This window comes from Pipistrellus hanaki, assembly GCF_964339955.1.
Source record: "Pipistrellus hanaki genome assembly, chromosome: 7".
Taxonomy (NCBI): domain Eukaryota; kingdom Metazoa; phylum Chordata; class Mammalia; order Chiroptera; family Vespertilionidae; genus Pipistrellus; species Pipistrellus hanaki.
Window position 1 is genome coordinate 18,272,571 of NC_140509.1, and position 18,583 is coordinate 18,291,153.

Sequence of the window (18,583 nt, forward strand, 5' to 3'; positions counted from 1 at the left end):
GAAGTCTGTGGCTGCCTTTTCATGCTCACAGTTCACCACACCTTCACAGTTCCTGAGGTTCAGCGTGCCTTCTTTCTCCTTCCTAGATGATAGAACCTCCTCTCAGACAGCCGTCTGGCGCTTCAGGGTGATGTTTCTCCTGTTTTTCAGTTCTAAATTCAAATTTGTTGTGGTAGGCTGCATTCGGGTGTCTACCCTATGCCACCATCTTGGTTTCTCCCTATTTATTTTTTTTATAAACTGCAATTGGGTAGTCATATTATCATGCAGTGAAAATTTCATTGGATTAAAAGTCAGATGAACTTGTCTCAAGCTTTCACCACACCTCTGAAGAGCCAGATAACCTTGAGGAAGTTATCAAATATTTGTCTACCTATAAAAGTCAAGAGATGCTTATGACATTTAAATATAAGGAACAAGAGCCTTGTGAGTGAATGTAGATAATATACAGGGACTGTTTTGGTAAAATAGAAAAAGATATTTTATTCAAAGGTTGTATACTAAGTGTGTATTGTGGACCACACACTACTGCATTATTCCAGGCTTTGGAAATGTTCAGCATACAGATCAAAGGTCATGCCCTCTTAGAGATTACATGACTTTTCAGGTTAAGTATACTAGCTGTCTATTTCTGCCATGACATATTACCACAAACTTTGTTGCTTGAAACAATATAAATGCATCATCTACGGTTCTGCATGTTAGAAGCCCAACATGGATTGCACTTGGCTGCAATCAAGGTGGAAGCAGAGCTGTTTTCCTTTCTGGAGGGTCTACAGGAGAATCATTTCCCAAGCCTTTTTCAGTTTCAAACAAGCCATCTGCATTCCTTGGTTCATGGCTTCCTTTATCTGTCTTCAAAAGTAGCATTTCTGTGACTATCTTCCAGTCACATCTGTCTTTGATTCTTCTGCCTCCCTCTTCCACTTTTTGTAAGTACATTGAGCACACATGGCCAACCCAGGATACCCTTGCCATCTCAAGGGCCTTAAGTTTATATCTGCTAATTCACAGGTCTGGGGCTTAGGCGGTGGAATTTTTTTTTTTTTTTTTGGGGGGGGGCATTTTATTGCTTACCACATAAAATATATAGAAATATTCTAAATTACCACTTGCTCTTCATTTTATATTAATATAACCCAAACCATGCAACACAATTTATAACATTGTTAGTTTTGTTTTACACCTGTCTTAAACCTGACTTCCTGAATTTGATTTTAATTAAAAATTGATTTCATCCTAATTCTACCCAGAATTTTTCCCTCAAACTATTGGGAGCTAGAGGTGAAAAAGAACTCAAAGCCAGAGGAGAAAACCCCAATGCATTTATTATTTCTATAGAAAGCCTGAATGCATGATACCTTATTCATTGACCTGGATCAAAACCAGTGTTGAAATCTCATTGCTGAGATGTGATGCTAAGACCCTGAGGAATGAATTCACTTTCAAACAGACAAGACCATCAATGACATTCACTGTCTATTCCTGGCATATTAAGTCAAGATTTTTAGAGTGTCAGAATCTGTTATAACTTGGATTGAAATATGACAACCTGTCAAAAAATTCCCACAACATAACATCCCCTTGAGGTTAATAGACAAAATTATATGATGGCATAACTCATAAATTCTTCCTCATAAAGTCTCAGAGGTGGGATTTTATAAATACGTAGCCAGTTTTGCTGCACAACTATGTGATACCTGGTCCTTTGTACTTGAAACATATGTACAAAACATAGTGAGATGTATTTCAAGACAATTCAGTTTGATTAAGGGTTTTTAAGTAATGGATAATACATGGCACACTCCACCTGGTGCTGCAGTGGCTACGTTAGAGGAATGAAAGATGGCTCCCACTCTCAAAGACCTTTAAAAAGCTTGTTGCTGTGATGATGTAAACACAGAACATAACTGAAGAACCTTACAAGTCAATATACTCAAGCTTGCTATAGACCAGTGAACTATGAAAGCTCTGTGGGTTGTGAGTGGTGAGGTGAGGGCTGAAGGGATGCTTGGGGAGTTGAGCTAGGCCACTAGTATATGATATATACCATATATCAATATTTGATGTATGGGAGGATGCTTCAACCAACTGAGCCACCTGATCAGAGTGCTGCAAAGTAACTTTTTAAAGAACTAGGTGCCTATACTTTACAGAAAGATTTCTGGTACCAAGAATAAACCAATCAGATGCAATCTTATTATGCGACATGACCAATTGGATGACCTATATAGTGTTTGTTTAGGTCAAGGCATTCACATCCAACAGCTATTGTACTGGTTGTTGTCATTTTTTTTTTTTTTGACAATCTAAGAGAAAAGGGGTCAGTGCCCCTGACTAAATAAATATTGCATGTTTTAAAAATTCTTGTGGCACACTAGTGTGCTGTAGCACAAGGCTTGAAAATTGCTGCTCTAGGCTTTTCCAGTAACTATAATATTATCCTCAAACAAGCAACACTCTCCCCTCACCCTTTGTATGTCTCTAGTTGAGTCTGTTGTCTGAATGCCTTCTGCACATTAAATAGTAGTAAAGATGGTGGGCATCCCTTGCCTTGTTCATAATTTCAATGGAAATGACTATAATATTTCCCATTAACTAAGATACTAGCTTCTAGCTTTAGGACTGTGATCTCTGGGGATATATATATCATAAAATAATAATCCATAGATCCTGAAGATTTTGACAAGACTCATTATATATAACACAAAGATATTGATACAAATAGGATCTATGGATTATGATTTTATGATTTTCTTGTGCTAGTATTTTTATTCAGATTGTTATTGTTATTTGTTTGGACTCTATTAAAAGAATAATCCACCCCAATCACATTTTTTTTCTATTGTCAGCTGTATTTTTTCATGCATGCTTTTACAAAGTGCTGTATTTTTCTAGAGGAGCCTATAGTTGATTCAGGGAAATTTTATGGAGCAAAGATTTAACTTTCAAATCTTAAATAAATATGAGAACACTATTTTTGTTTTGCCTCTTGCCAAGGAATTTATTTTCTCAGATTGGAGCACTCAGAGAATTTTTGTTTTATAAATCTTCAAGGTTATTTTCATTAAATTAACCCAGGGCTCAATGTATTAACTCAAATGGTAATGCTTTGCCATAATAACAGTCTACACAATGAGACAGATAGAGATAGATAAGCAAAGGTGTTTAAAATATAACACAAAATCTTTTTGACTACTGATCTTTCTAGTAAACTGGGACTAATATACCAGTTTTGATGTGAATTGCTTCTCTGTGTGATACATATAAATAGTTCTAGGTGTTTGTTAGCAAGCTTTATCTATGTATTGGGGAACACTCATTTTTATCATTCATTTGCAGAGGTGGATGGGTGGGAAGAGATCAACCAAAGAACTTGTATGCATATAAGCATAACTCATGGACACAAACAATAGGGTGGTGGAGGCCTGGTTGCAGGGCAGGAGGGAAGTGGTGGGTTAAAACAGAATAATGGGAGGAAAAAGGGGAAATATGTATAATAATTTCTTTTTTTAAATATATTTTATTGATATTTTACAGAGAGAAAGGGAGAGGGACAGAGAGCTAGAAATATTGATGAGAGAGAAACATGGATCAGCTGCCTCCTGCACACCCTCCACTGGGGATGTGCCCGCAACCAAGGTACATGCCCTTGATCAGAATCAAGCCTGGGACCCTTTAGTCTGCAGGCCAGCACTCTATTCACTGAGCCAAACCAGTCTCGGCTGTATAATACTTTCAATAATAAAGATTTAAAAGTAAAATAAATATTTCATGATAATAATTTGTTTAATCCTAACCTGAGGATATGTTTTTTATTGATTTTTAGAGAAAGATGAAGGAAGGGATAGAGAGAAGGAAGAAGGGAGGGAGAGAAAGAGAGAAAGAGGGAGAGATAGAGGGGGGAGAGGGGGGGAGAGAGAGAGAGAGAGAGAGAGAGAGAGAGAGAGAGAGAGAGAGAGAGAGAGAGAGGGAGAGAGAGAGAGAGATTTCTCGATGTAAGAGAGAAACATCAATTGGTTGCCTCCCACAGTTTGCAACCTAGGTTTGTACCCTTTTTGGTGTATGGAGTGATGCTCCAACCAACTAAGCCACCCAGCCAGAACTATCACTCATTTTTATCATCCTTTATCTATCTGTGTCTCTTCACCCTTGGCCCATGAACAGACAAAGGGAGAGAATGTCTCTCAATTTCCATGCAGAGGGAAGCTCATTTCCCAGGTTCTGGAGACCAGCCCTTCCAGAGAAATTGGCAGGGTGAGAGATTTGCTCATCAGAGAATGGAGTTCCCCTCTCTCCTGACATCACTAAATCTATTTCCTCTTCTCACAATGCAAGGAATGGAAAATGCATCAGATGATCTAGAATTTATAATAATTTATAGGTATTGCATGTTTTACAGGTTACCAGTGCTTGCAAACACACTTTCTCAGTAGGTAGATTGCTTCAACAATTCTGGGAGGCAGGTAGGACAGGGTAGTTTCATTTACATTCAGAACATAAGTAGCTGAATCTTAAAGAGGTGAGGGAGAGAGGTTGAATTAGAAACCAGGTCAAGTGATTAAGCTTTCTTTTTCAGCATCTATTAAACCCTTTCTGTACCTTTGAGGCTTTTTAAGACATTTCTTTAAAGTTTTTCAATGTATAAAGTTGACGATGGGATTAGATGATTTATAATGTAGTTTATAGCTCAACAACTCAGTATTTCCCACTACAATATAAACATGCAACACACACACATACATTGTTGTTGTACACACATTTCTCATACATACACTATCTTCTTTATTTGCATTGTTACTTCTATGTTCAAGCCCTCATAATCTCTCAGTTTAAATATGTCAATAATCTCCTTATTAACATTCCCTCCCCCCAATCCCACCTCCACTTTGGTCTCCTATAATCCATCTTCTATGCTTACAGCCAAAATAAGTTTAAAGTCTAGACCTGACCATGTAATTCTGCAGCTGCAAACACAAGTGATTCTTGTTTTTCTTCAAAACGAATTCAAACCCTTTAGCTTGGTGAATGAGACTGTCTTCTTACTTCTCCTCACACTCTAAACTCTAATTCTGGATATCCTTGAGGGTTTCCTTACAGGACTGTCCATGCCCAAAATATTATTAGAATAAATTCAGCTCAGTTACTTGGACTTCTATACCAAAGGTAGGCATTTCTGAATGGATTTGCCAGAACAAGGAATGAATGAGAAAGATGGTTGGGCCACATAGAGTTTGAATCCATGATGCTTCTGGCATTGTTATATACTCAATAACATCTTCCAATTGGCTCATGGGTATGACAATAACCATGAGTGTGTTAAATGTAGATTTAACTTTATAATCAAGAATATTATTTGGGTTGATAATATATATAATAATGGCAGTTATATGGTGATTACTAACTTTGGGCATTTTTCTTAGCACTGCATATTTTGACTTGTTTAACACTTTTTAACAACCTCATGATGTAGGGGCTATTATTATACCAATTTTACAGATGAGGAAAGTGAAGCACAGAGAAGTTAAGTTCCCTGCCTTTTGTCACACAGCTAGTGAATACAGAGCTGAAATTTGAATGCAGGTAATGGAGCTCCATAATTCATACCTTCCCTACTACATTCTGCTACTTTTCCAAAAGCAGAGTGATCATCACAGTAACCTCACAGGGTTTTGAGGATTAAGTAAGGGACCATTGTGCAGATTCTATTGCAGTACTTGGTACAGTATAGATGCTAAGCAACTGCTGAAAATAAAGATGCTAAACTCAGGTTTTTTTTAATTAGTCATCGATATAACCGTGATACATATCCTTCCCCAGGTTACACTTTTTAGACTAATAAAAGCCTCTAGTATAATGAAATCTTCAATTTCCTAATTCTAGCTCAAAGTAACTGAAAAGCATGAACTAAAGGCTGTGGCTTCACCTCTGTGAAGTGGACAGCTGAGATATGCAGCTAAGTAGCTCTAACCACTATGCCCAGGTTCAGCTGAGGACACACCTACCGAAAGTCAACTAACGTAGTTCAGCACAGAAGCTCTCAAACTTGTGTTCTCACAGGGCCCCTTTGCAATCTTGTACATCCCTTCTCATGCCTGCTTTTACATTTAATTGCTGTGTGAAATCTGGAAAACGCCACTATATAGGTGTGAGAGAATAAGAGGAAATAAACAACTAATATTATTAAGAAAATAAGTTTGGCACTTCCAATACTCTAAAATGGTCTTTGGGACACCTAAGTGTCCCTGGATTCCACTTGGAGAATCACGGTTCAGCAGTTAGTAAATGTTTCATTAAAAAGTTCTTAATATAGTAAATTGGCAAATTCCACTGAATATACAGTATATACAGCATAATGTCATTCCTTAAGCAAATCCTATATAATAAAGAGAGAGCTAATATGCTAATTAGACCGAACAGCAGTACGACCATCCAGATGACCTTCTGGACAACCATCCGATGACCTTCTGGATGAAGCCGGGGTTGTGAGGGGTACTGAGGCAGCCAGGGTTCTAAGGGCTGAGCCCCTTGCATGAATTTCGTGCATTGGGCCTCTAGTATAATATAAGCAAGTACTTATTCTTAGGCCTCCTTACTCATTTGCATGCACACTTTTGCCACACACAGGTACCGTATGGATGAAGAAATTGAGGATTGATTAGTAAGGCTAAATAACTGGCCCAAGGTCACATAGATAATCATTGTGTAGACAACATTAATTTTGAAAATTCCCAATTTAGACTTAATTTTAAGCCTAGAATTCTTTTGAGTTTACATGCAACCCAAGTCTCTTAAGCTTCAGATCTTCAGATCATAGCTTCGACTGAATATTAATTGATTTAGTCAACTACTCTATCAAATTCGCAGATTAATCAGATCAGTCAAAACAAATAAGCCAATTTTGGCCCCAACCTTTATTTTTAATTATTTACTGCAGTTGAAATCCATTGTTATTCATTAAGGAATGAAGCAAGGGTAAAAAATGTAATGAAATTAGGAAGTACTGGCAGTGCAGTAAAAACCCAAATAGCAGAAGGTCAAAGAGTGGCAAAATAGCCCTCACTCACCATCATCCAAGTAAAGAAGATGGAACTCTGGGAAGAACGAGGCCCAGCATTAATCTAACTATTTCATGGAGCACACTCCCTATGCCCTTCCAATCATAATTGGTCCTGATTACAATCAGGGAGAAACCTGGTTGGCATATTGAAGAATAACAATTCTTTGCTTATGTTCAGAAATTTCTGGACCATATCAAATCTCCTTGGTTTTGTCTGACATCACTGTCTCTTGAAAACTGAGAAGAAAAAGAGAGAAAGGGATACTCTTGCAATTGAAAGAAGAGATAAAGAAAAAAAGGAAAGTCAGGGAGCTTTTGATTCCTCACGCTAGGTGCAGGTTTACTGAAAAACATGTCTCTGACCAAGGATGCAGCACTACAGATTCCCCCATGGGACATGCCCTCAACTCATCTAAACTCATTTCAGGCTGAGAAATCAGAGTGCTGTTGTAGCTAGGGAGGAAAAACAATGGGTCTTCATTTTCCTGCTACTCTAAGTAGATTCTATAAATGTAGGGGACAGAACATCCAAAGACCATCACTTTTACTTATTTAGTTATTTTCAAGATAAAATAGATAACAATTTTAGAAGGGTGTGTGTGTGTGTGTGTGTGTGTGTGTGTGTGTATAATCACTAACTTTTGGGGAATGAAAAGAAGAATTTTACTTGAAGGGCTGTTAGAAATTATTCAGAGGTACTCTGCTTAGCATATTTTCTTGGAAAATCAAATTAGGAAAACATCAGGATTTCATTTGTTGAAATCAAGATGCTTAAAAATAGGACTGTATTTCATCGCTTATATACACCTCTTACCTGAGTGAGGCCATCCTCATCTTTCTTTAGTCCTTGGTTAGTTTTTGGTCTAGTTTTAAGCACGGGTGGCTTTTTCCTCTTACTTTCTATTAGAACCAATTCTACAGCCCAATGGACTATGAAGAAAGTTCAAGGGATTATATATATATATATATATATATATATATATATATATATATACACACTGACTCTCCCTGAAATTATTCTTTAAAAAAAAAATCTTGAGTATTTCTCCATCCAGTTGTATCTCCCTTTAGTTATGCTTTAGTTATGCTTAAATAATTCTTTCTCCACTTTAGTTTTCATACCCTTAGGATATTTTAGGCAATCATCTTGTCTCTCATCAGCTACGCTTTTAAGCTGGAAATGGCAGCCTTATTTACCAATGACGCTATTTGAAATCCAGTGTTTGTAAATAGAAGTTTCAGATTGTAGGACTTGAAGCATTGGGGGTGAAACAGTTTATTTACTTATTTATTTTTCATTTACTTCTTTGTGCTACCAAAGGAAAAGGGGCAGAAAAAAGTATTTTCTCTGAAAACTGCAGAAGAAAGTGTTTGGCTTAGTTCATTCTTTCTGAAAATCTGTGGGAATTTTCTCGGAGGGGAAGAATCTAACTCCATAGTATTTCTTTGCAAAAAAAAAAAAAAAATTAAAAAAAAAATGAGTCTATATGTTTTCCATAAGAACTGAAAACACCCTTTAGAAAAGGTTAGAACTAATTTATAAACAGATCCTGGTGCATCTGAGAGGTATAGGGATTAAGAAAAAAGGAAAAAAAATACACATATTTCTTTAAAGTTAGGTTTTAAATCATATTGATTTTATTCATTGCTTCATTAATACAATAATATTTGAGTTTCTTATATGTTTTAAGTACTGGAGTAAAAAACAATGAAAACAGTCAGGGATCCTGCCCTTCAGAAGGGCATTGGATAGTAAGGAATGCAAACAGGTAAACAGATAATAAAAATGCAAATGTAATAAGTACTAAAACAAATGAGCAAGGACAACTTGGAATTAAAAAAAAAAAAAATCCATTATCCAGTAGGTAAAGGAAAAAAATTCCAAAGAAATAGAATCATTACCAGTCCCCCTGTCTACTTTATAAATTTGGATATTTACATATTAGATTTTCTTAATTACATGATTTACAAGGTATTCAGTTTTGTGTTCTTAATAGAACTGGAGCTTTTGTACATCAAAGTTAATGTAAGCTTATGTGAAATGGGAGGAACATCTGAAATAGACCACATAAATTTTGTTCCCAATTCAGAGAAAGTTTTAAAATGTTACTAAAATGTATCATAGAACCATAGTACAGAGCACTAGTCTCATTTGTAGTTTCATATTGCATCCAATGGAGAGTGTGGTGTCATGACAACCAACGGATCTATATGTAGAGACAACCCATTGGGAGCATGGGGGAAAGTTTAGGATTACTTTCACTATATTCCATTTAGATAATCCTGTTTTTAAAGGCTAGATGGTTAAGACACCTAATCCCACTCCAATTACTTTTTGCAATGTCCCAAGCAAAATCAGGTTGTTTTGCCTCTGGCTGGAGCTGACCATTTGTAGGTAAATTATTAATTGATTGACTGGATTATCACAAGATGAATAGGACTCAGCATTAAGTTCATTAAAAGGAATAGAAAGGAAAAAACAGTTGGTCTAGTTATTTGACATCTCAGCATCTAAATTAAAATGGTATTTTAATGAATAGCATTTAGTCATTAGACCAGTCACTAAACTGAAAAACTTGTATTATGTTTGCTAGAATAATATAGCTTTAGATATGTAGATAGCAAAGGCGATACTTTCACAGTTTCAGAACACTAAGCAGCAGACTTTTTTAGAAAAGTAAACTTGCATTTGTCTGCCCTGCCAAAGTTAAATTTTTAGTTAAATTATTTAATTAGAGGTCTTTGTAATCAAGAGCATTTAGAGTATGTAAAGGTAAGAAAAAATCTTAAAGCTTTGGGATATGCTGTTAAAGATTAGAAGAGGTATATTATTACATTTGGGCTGATTAATATTATCATATGCCCTTTAATATCTATAAGTAAGTGTTCTAAGGGCAGTTTGGGAGACATCTTAAAGAGGAGTTTAAATAGGTTTCAGGGTCTAAGGTTTCTCAGCTTAAAAAATGAGGCTTGCTCCAAGGATATGTCTAATGTATAAGCAGAATCTAGCACATAATCAACTCTCAATAAAAAGTAGCTGGAATTATCAGAAATATGTTTCTTAGGTGCACATATGTGCTTTTTTTTTTTTTTAGAGGCCTCATGTCTGTCCCAAATCATAAAACTCAATCTTATATAAAAACCACTTTATACTCATTATGAGAGGGCAAAGCCAATACGGGAACCGCTTAGAGGGGAGACTCTCCTACTCTCAAAGCCAGCAGTTGCCTTACCTAATCCTCATAAAAATCCAGACACAAGCACTGAGGATGGACAGAGATGGAGAGAGGGAGGCAGACACCAGCCAGCCTGGGGAGCTGCTCCCCTCGGGGCACACTTGCCCGCCTCCCCGTGCAAACCTTTCCGGGGCCTCACGCTCATCTCTCCTGCCATCGCCTGCAGCTTCTCTGTGAGGACAAAAGTGTCCCGTGGTAGCTAGACCATCACTCAGCTACTGCCATAATTATTCACCTCCAACAGATTCCAGAATTCTCGCTCCTGGACTCGGGGGCTGTGTTGCAAGACTCTGAGCCTGGAGGCAATTAGCAGGAGACCAGAAAAAATGAGGATGATCGCAATCAAATGGTAAAAGCTGAAACTAACCAGAAATGTAAAGGTACACTTGATATAGTTTGAAAGAGAAAAATCACTCTCACTTATCTCTGTTTTCTTGGCAAATATGAAAAAGTGTGCAGTAAAAAGGATTACTTTTCACTCAGCTATTCAGTCCTCTTACAAACCATGTAGCTGCATACCACAACGGGTGGAGGCTCCCATCGCTGGGTTTCAGGGTTTAGAATGGGAACTTTTAAAACAAAAAGTATAAGTCACCAGCTAGTCCTGAATTTGGATCTTTAGGATAATAATAATAGTAACTTTTAAAATTGTTGTTAGTTTTACCCTTTTACTCATTTTAATTCTCTCCATGAAAAGCATAGGCAGTAAGAGAAAAGGATTATAATCTTATTTTGAATTCAATCGTATGACTTTTGTATTTAAAATTCTGTATGAATCTCTCTCTACACATAATGTCACCTAGCTATTTCTTTTCTATAGCAAAAAAGGACTTAGCAATGCAGGTGAAACGTAAATCATTTCACCTGGAAGATGGGTGAGAGTAAGCATGGATCATCACAGCACATATAATACAGAAAAGCTCACGGAAGCCATTATAAGGCTTGCTTGCTTCTTTTGAAAAAGTACCAGTCTAGAAAAGAATAAATAGCAAAGGGCAGGTTTTGCCCTCCGTGGCTATGATTAGAGTCCTAATGCTGTGTTGCCTTAAACCGTGCCAATTTCATTTTTACAGTAAAATACGCTTTAGAGGATGGGAAGGAAAGTGATTATTTAATCAAAGGGATGAAGAAGGCCAACATAATTCACTGTATCTGGTGAAGGAGTAGGGGTTGGGGGTAGCAAAACCTCAGAAAGCATTATAATAACGGTACTTCTTTATTTTAAGTAACAAATAAAATAGCAGAGCTTTTTTTCCATCATAAAAACGGACTTTGATCCCCAGTACAGCCATTGAGTGGAAAATTGAACCACAATATAATTGCTTTCCCTGTGACCGATAAAGTGGTGTAACAAATTTGGTGTTTGAATGATAAAATCAGCAATTGGCCCCTAGCATTTCCTTCTGCCATTCCTCCAAGGACACTCAAGTCCCATCAGGCTCCAGGGCAAGAGAAAGGATGGGGAAAGAAAACAACTGTAAATCTACTCCAAGTTGTTGAATTTCTCTTGCTTGCTCACATAAATAAGTAAATAAATAAATAAGTAAAAATAAAATGTCCACGTTTGTCTTTAATGCCTAATATAAATCTCTTCCGAATGTGCAAATAAATAAATAGAAGTTCCCCCTTCTGAAAACTGATTATGGGTATAAAAAAGAAAAATCTAAAGCTATACTGAGAAAAATTATTTTACTCAAGAGTAAAATCTTGTTAGAATGGGGAAATTGTCTCAACAATGCAAGTGACAAGTGCCACAGCTGTTTGATAGAGAAGCAGTGGCCAGAAAGACAAGGGCCGCAGGAAGGAACCCAGCATGCACTGTGAACTCATTATGATGGGATTTAACTGGGAAGGGAGGGGGCACTCAGGGTGCAGGAAACTGGGCAGAGCTCCCATTCGCTGTAGTTGAGTCCCTAGCCCAGTGTTTCCCAAACTTCTCTCATGATGAGAATCACCTGGTGGAGTTGTTAAAATACAGATTCCTGAATCCCAACTAAGAAGTGCTAAACTAGAATTTTTGGGAACACATAGGTAAAATTGTATACTTAACTAGTGCTCTGTTAGAGCACTAGTTAAGTATACAATTTTACCTATGTCATAGAGCACTAGTCAAGTATACAATTTTACCTATGTCTTAGAGCACTAGTTAAGTATACAATTTTACCTATGTCTTAGAGCACTGGTTTAAGTATACAATTTTACCTATATGTTCCCAAAAATTCTAGTTTAGCACTTCTTAGTTGGGATTCAGGAATCTGTATTTTAACAACTCCACCAGGTGATTCTCATCATGAGAGAAGTTTGGGAAACACTGCAGCTCATTTGGGATAACAATCCTAAGTGGCAGTGACTATGGTAAAACCCTCTGAACCTGTCTCAATGTATTATTTGCTTGATATATTCTCCAGAAGGGAGTAGATGCTAAGTCACTAAAAGAGACTCTCCATTATGGCATTAGTGTATCTGGTATAATAGAACAGAGATGAAGGGGACAAAATCCAAGTGAAGCAGGGACCCTGCAGTGAAAGCCTTAGAGCTTCAATCCTGGTGTTTATTTGGAAGCTCATCTTGCACTGGAACATTTGCTTTGCAAACCTGGTCCCAGATTTCCTCTCTCTGCAGCTCCCTACTGAAGTTCACTAATGCACAAGGAGGATGTATTTCTTGCGTAGCGCTTCAGTTTTGACCTGGAGATGTGGACACATGCAGGCACCTAGGGAAAAATGATTTCAAAGATTGACTTCTTCAAACTTCACAGAAACTCTCCTGTCCATTTGGGACACTGAGATTAGAGCACAGCCCTGAAGAGATGCAGCTGGCCTCCAGAGAACTTTGCAGTTAATCTAATGGGGCAGCATTAGGAGTAACTGTGTACAGTTACTTTAATATTTGTCTGTGCTTTCCAGAATTTCTACAATGAGTATGTATAGCATTTATTTTATAGTTTGTGTTAGCTTTGGACTTCTTCAGCTTTTTTAACTTTAATGTTGGAAATTTTCAACATGCATAAAAATAGAACAGTATTATGACCCATTATTTACTTCTAGGAATACCTCTGCCTTTAGAGTATTTTGAAACAACAGCATCTTATTGTCTCATCTGTACTTCTATATATTCATATTTCTAAAAGACAAGCACTAAAAATGACTGATCTGCCGAAACCGGTTTGGCTCAGTGAATAGAGTGTCAGCCTGTGGACTGAAAGGTTCCGGGTTCAATTCTGGTCAAGGGCATGTACCTTGGTTGGGGGCACATCCCCAGTGGGGGTGTGCAGGAAGCAGCTGATCGATGTTTCTCTCTCATAGATGTTTCCAACTCTCTATCCCTCTCTCTTCCTCTCTGTAAAAAAAATCAATAAAATATATATTTTTTAAAAATGACTGAGCTGCGGGTTGCTGAAGGATGCCCAGGACCAAACCAGAGACAGGCGGACCTCCATTACCACCATTTGTCCATCAACCAGTTCTGAAAACTCATGGCTAGCACGTACACATAAGGAACTATCTGGCATTGAAATTGGGACTCAAAAGAACTGTTGGCTCAGAAAGAAACTACAGACTGATTCATTTGCCTCTCAGCATAACCATTATGGCTTGTTGCAATTTTAGGTTCTTACAAGGGTATTTCTTGGATCACATGATCTCACACATCTAGAGGAAATAATGAACAACATAAACAGACCCAGAGAAAGAGAACTAGTGATCAGACTCTCAAACCTCAGAGGGAAGGTAGGGGAGGATGGGGGTAAGGGGAAGAGATCAACCAAAGGACTTGTGTGCATACATATGGGCCTAGCCAGTGGTCATGGACAACAGGGGTTGGGGGGGTGGCATATCTAGGGAGGGGTTTGGAAGGGGAATGGGGAAATAAGGACAATTATGTGAGACCATAATCAATAAAAATAAAGAAAATAAAAAATGACTGATCCCAATGCTTTTGTCATACCTGAAATGATTAACAATACACTTTAATTTTTATCAATTTTAACAATACACTTTAATATTTTATCAATAACAGTTATGCTGCTGTTAGCCATGTCTTCGATCTCTTGTATTTCCTATAAATTTAGGATTATATAATACATCTCATTAGAGATTTGTTTGCTTGCCATACATTGGGGTTAGTTGATATTTTTCTTTAATCTCTTTTTATCTATAAGTTCCTTCTTTATTTTTTATATTTTAAGTAAAATCTAATCCATTGTCCTTGTAGTTTCCCACATTTTGGAACTTGCTGATTGTACTTCCTTGATGGTGTTGACCATGTCTTATATTTCCTGTGCATTGATAGTTAGATCTAAAATCTTGATCATTTTAGACTTGATTTTTGGGGAAGTGGGAGAACAACACTACTTCATGTGTGATGTGATGTGGTGTGGTGTGTTTCCACAAGGCGATGCATAGCCTGGTTGCATCATATTGGGTATATTATCAGCTATCAATGATTATCAATTCACTTGGTGTTGCTAAATATAATATTATAGATATTTTAAAATAAAAAATATAGCAGAGCATTCTCATTAACCCATGCTCACCAGAGGAGAAGCAAGGCTAAAAGAAGGCAGAACTTGGTTAGTTCTGGGTTTAAAGCCAAATGTATGCATGGTACACCAAGCACCCTCCCATGTTGAAGAGCATTACTCACATCTTAAATAAGGTGGACCATTGGCAAGCAGAGGAGGCAGTACTTTCCCCTCAGGTCCCGTACTGTAGTGGTGGTAAACAGTGGCACGTACATTATACTGTTTAGATAAGCAGATTGGATTTTGAGCTGACCAGAGTCAGGTGAAATCCAATATTTGAAACATTTAATTCAATGAGGATAAATTCAAAAATTTTAAAGGAATCATTAATAATCCTGATATAAATTAGAATCCAGACTATAGCTTATTTTGACTCTATATTTGAATACTTTAAATTGTAAAAACCTTAGTAACAAAAGAGAACTGCTGATATCTAATATTGCAAAAATTCAGTGAGATGTTATATATGTGTGGCAGTTACATCAGTCCGTGGCACTTAGTAAGCACTTCATAAATAGTCATTCTTATTGGTAGTTACAAAGAGAGTGTTTTACATGAGTGCATGAACAGTATGCTATGTAGGTGATTAATCTGGACCTTTTGTAACTGAACCTTTGGTGGTTTTACTATTTAGGCTGTTATTTTAGAGCATTAATGACAAGAGGATCACTTTCTTTTTTCACATACAAGAGAGTATATGTTCTTTCTTCTTGCTGTAATAATGTATTTAAACGTTCCTGATCCCTTGCTACCCTATGACAAATGGGGAAATGGAAAGCTGTAGGACCCATGGAAAAGTGTATGTCGTCTCCACACTTTCATCTTGTCCCTGCCGGGCTACTCTACACCTTGGACAAAGTGATCCTTTAAAGTGTATCAGGTCAGGTTGAACAGGGATTCAGCCCATGTTAGAATCCTACTCTGGCTCCTTGTTGTGGTGAAACCATGCCCCTTCCCTCCAGAGATGTGTTTATGTCCTGACTCCTAAAACCTGTGATTATGATTTTATTTGTAAAAAGGATCTTTGTTGATGTAATTAAATTAAAGGTCTCAAGAAGACACCATGATGGGTTTCAAGTGAGCCCAAAATCCAATGACAGATGTCCTAATAAGAGAAAACAGAAAAATCTAGAGCCTACAGTTGTAGAGAAGTTAATGTAAGAACTGAGGTAAAGCTGAAACCGGTTTGGCTCAGTGGATAGAGCATCCACTGAAAGGTCCCAGGTTTGATTCCGGTCAAGGGCAAGTACATTGGTTGCGGGCACATTCCTAGTCGGGGTGTGCAGGAGGCAGCTCCTCGATGTTTCTCTCTCATCAATGTTTCTAGCTCTCTATTCCTCTCCCTTCCTCTCTGTAAAAAATCAATAAAATGTATTAAAAAAAAAAAAAAAAGAACTGAGGTAAAGATTGTAGTAATGGGCCTACAAGCCAAGGAATGCCAAGGATTGCTAGAAGCAATCAGAAGCTAGGAGGGAGACATGGAACAGATTGTCCCTCAAGTCTTTCAGAAAGAACCAATCCTGATGACATTTTCATTTTAGATTTCTGGCCTCTGGAACTGTGAGAAAAAATATTGTTATTTTAAGCCACCCTGTTTGTGGTAATTTATTTTGACAGGCACAGGAAACTAACATACAGCCATTCACCATTCCTGCTGCAGGGTCTGCGTGATCTGGCCTCTGTCCATGTCTCAGAACTTATTTCTTTCTTGCTGTGCTCCAGTTGCACTGACCTTCTTGCTCTTCTTGTCCAGGATAGGTTCATTGCTGTCTTGAGCTACTGAACTTGACCTCTAGACGGCATTTCCACCAGATCTTCACCTTACTGGTTTCTTCTTTTCATTCAGGTTTCTATTAAATGCTGCCTCAGAGGGAGGCCTTCCCTCATAATCCCACCTAAAGTAGTCACTTTATCCCTCACACACTATTCTCTATTCCGTGCACTGTTTTATTTTTCTTAATGTAGCACTTATCACTACCTGAAAACACCAAGATTTCCTTGTCTATTATTTTATCTTGTTTCACTTTAATTGTAGGCTTCATGGAAGTAGGAAATTTTCCTCTTTCAACTTCAACACCATTGTAGGCCTGAAACCAATGGATCATTTCATCTGAAATATAGAAAAATACTTATGGATTTACCTAGCAGTCTTCTATTTTGCAGGAAATATATTAGTGGTCCATATCTCAAGCCTTGTATTGTGAAAGATCTTGGAACTTCATTGCAATAATTGTCTTAAAGTAACTTACCTCTCTGAAACTCGTTTGGGGGCAACCACTTTTCAAAAGCAAAAAGGGGAATCTCTGACAAGTTTGCATCTAGGGCAAAAGTGGCATGGAGAGGGTCCTATGAAGGGCGCCTTCACTCATTCCATCAGTGCTCTCTTGGGAAGTCCCTCAGAATGTTGGATGGCTATGGTATACCTGCCTCAGATATACCTCAGTAATTCTCTGAAGAAAGGAGTAGATGTTTGGAGTTGCTGTTTGACAACAAGGAAAAGAGATTAGGAATATAATTATTTTTTCCTATGAGCCAAACAGTCATTTTCTATGTTATCAAATGAAGAATCAAACCAGAAGCATTGACAATTTAGTCATCTTTGAATTAAGTTTTTTTTTTTTTTTTAAAGAGTGGTATTTTAAAACCCACCCTGGAGACTACTTACTTGGAGTTTGGGGAAGAGAATATTGCATGGTTTCAGCCACTGCTGAGGTTTTACCCACCAAAAAAAGACAATGGAAGTATTTAGAAATATAGGCAATTTTAAAGATGATGACAATTGCTTTTGGAAACCACATTACCTTTTAAGTAATTAAGGACTTCAGCCAAGAAACTGGAGGCAAAGTCAAGATAAATGGCAGTGTACCCAATTGGGCAAGGTGCCTGGTGGAGTGCCACAGGGGACAGGTGGAGTTAGGTTTAGTGCTATTTAACATTTTTATTTATGATCCGGTTGAGGGAACTAGGAACACAGTCATGAAATGTGCAGATGCTAACAAATCCACGAGCAGAGAACAGAGAAATGAGACCAATGGGTGGGCAAAAAGAAAATTAATTTCCACTTGGAAGTTCTACAAGAAGAAACACAGATGAAACCCTGGAAGCAGTAATGCTGAAAAGTCCAAGAACATATTCAAAAAAAGAGAACTTCAATTTAATATCAGGTTTTTGAAAAGGCTAATATGAGCTCTAACATGAGCTCTATCCTCCGCCATACCAAAAAATGTGGAATCTGAAAATGCAAAATAGATGGAAAGAAATGGAAAGCTTTTTGAATCTCACTCCAGCCCCTTTACTCCCAAGAGTGAAGATAGGGAGAGTGCTGGCTCTTTCCAGGTTCCTCATTCTAAATATCAGCATCTCAGAGGATCCAAACTTATTAGACCTTTTTCATGTCAGACTGGCCAATTCCAAAGCATTTGACAAACTACATTTATCAAATTGTCCCACTGATCATCTCAGAGTTGACTAACAATTTAATAAGGGTTAAAAGAGACAGACCCTTCATTTTGACAGGTGCATGAAACTTTAAACCCTCAAGATTGAATAAAAATAAAATATTTTAAAATATTATTATTGATTTTTAGAGAGAGAGAAAGAGAGAGAATGAGAAAGGGAGGGAGAGAGAAACATTTATCTGAGAGTGCAACATGAATCAGCTGCCTCCTTCATACCTCCTACAGGGGATTGAGCTGGCAACCAGGGCATGTGCCCAAAATGGGAATTTAACTGCAACCCTTCAATGCATGCGACAAAGCCCTACCA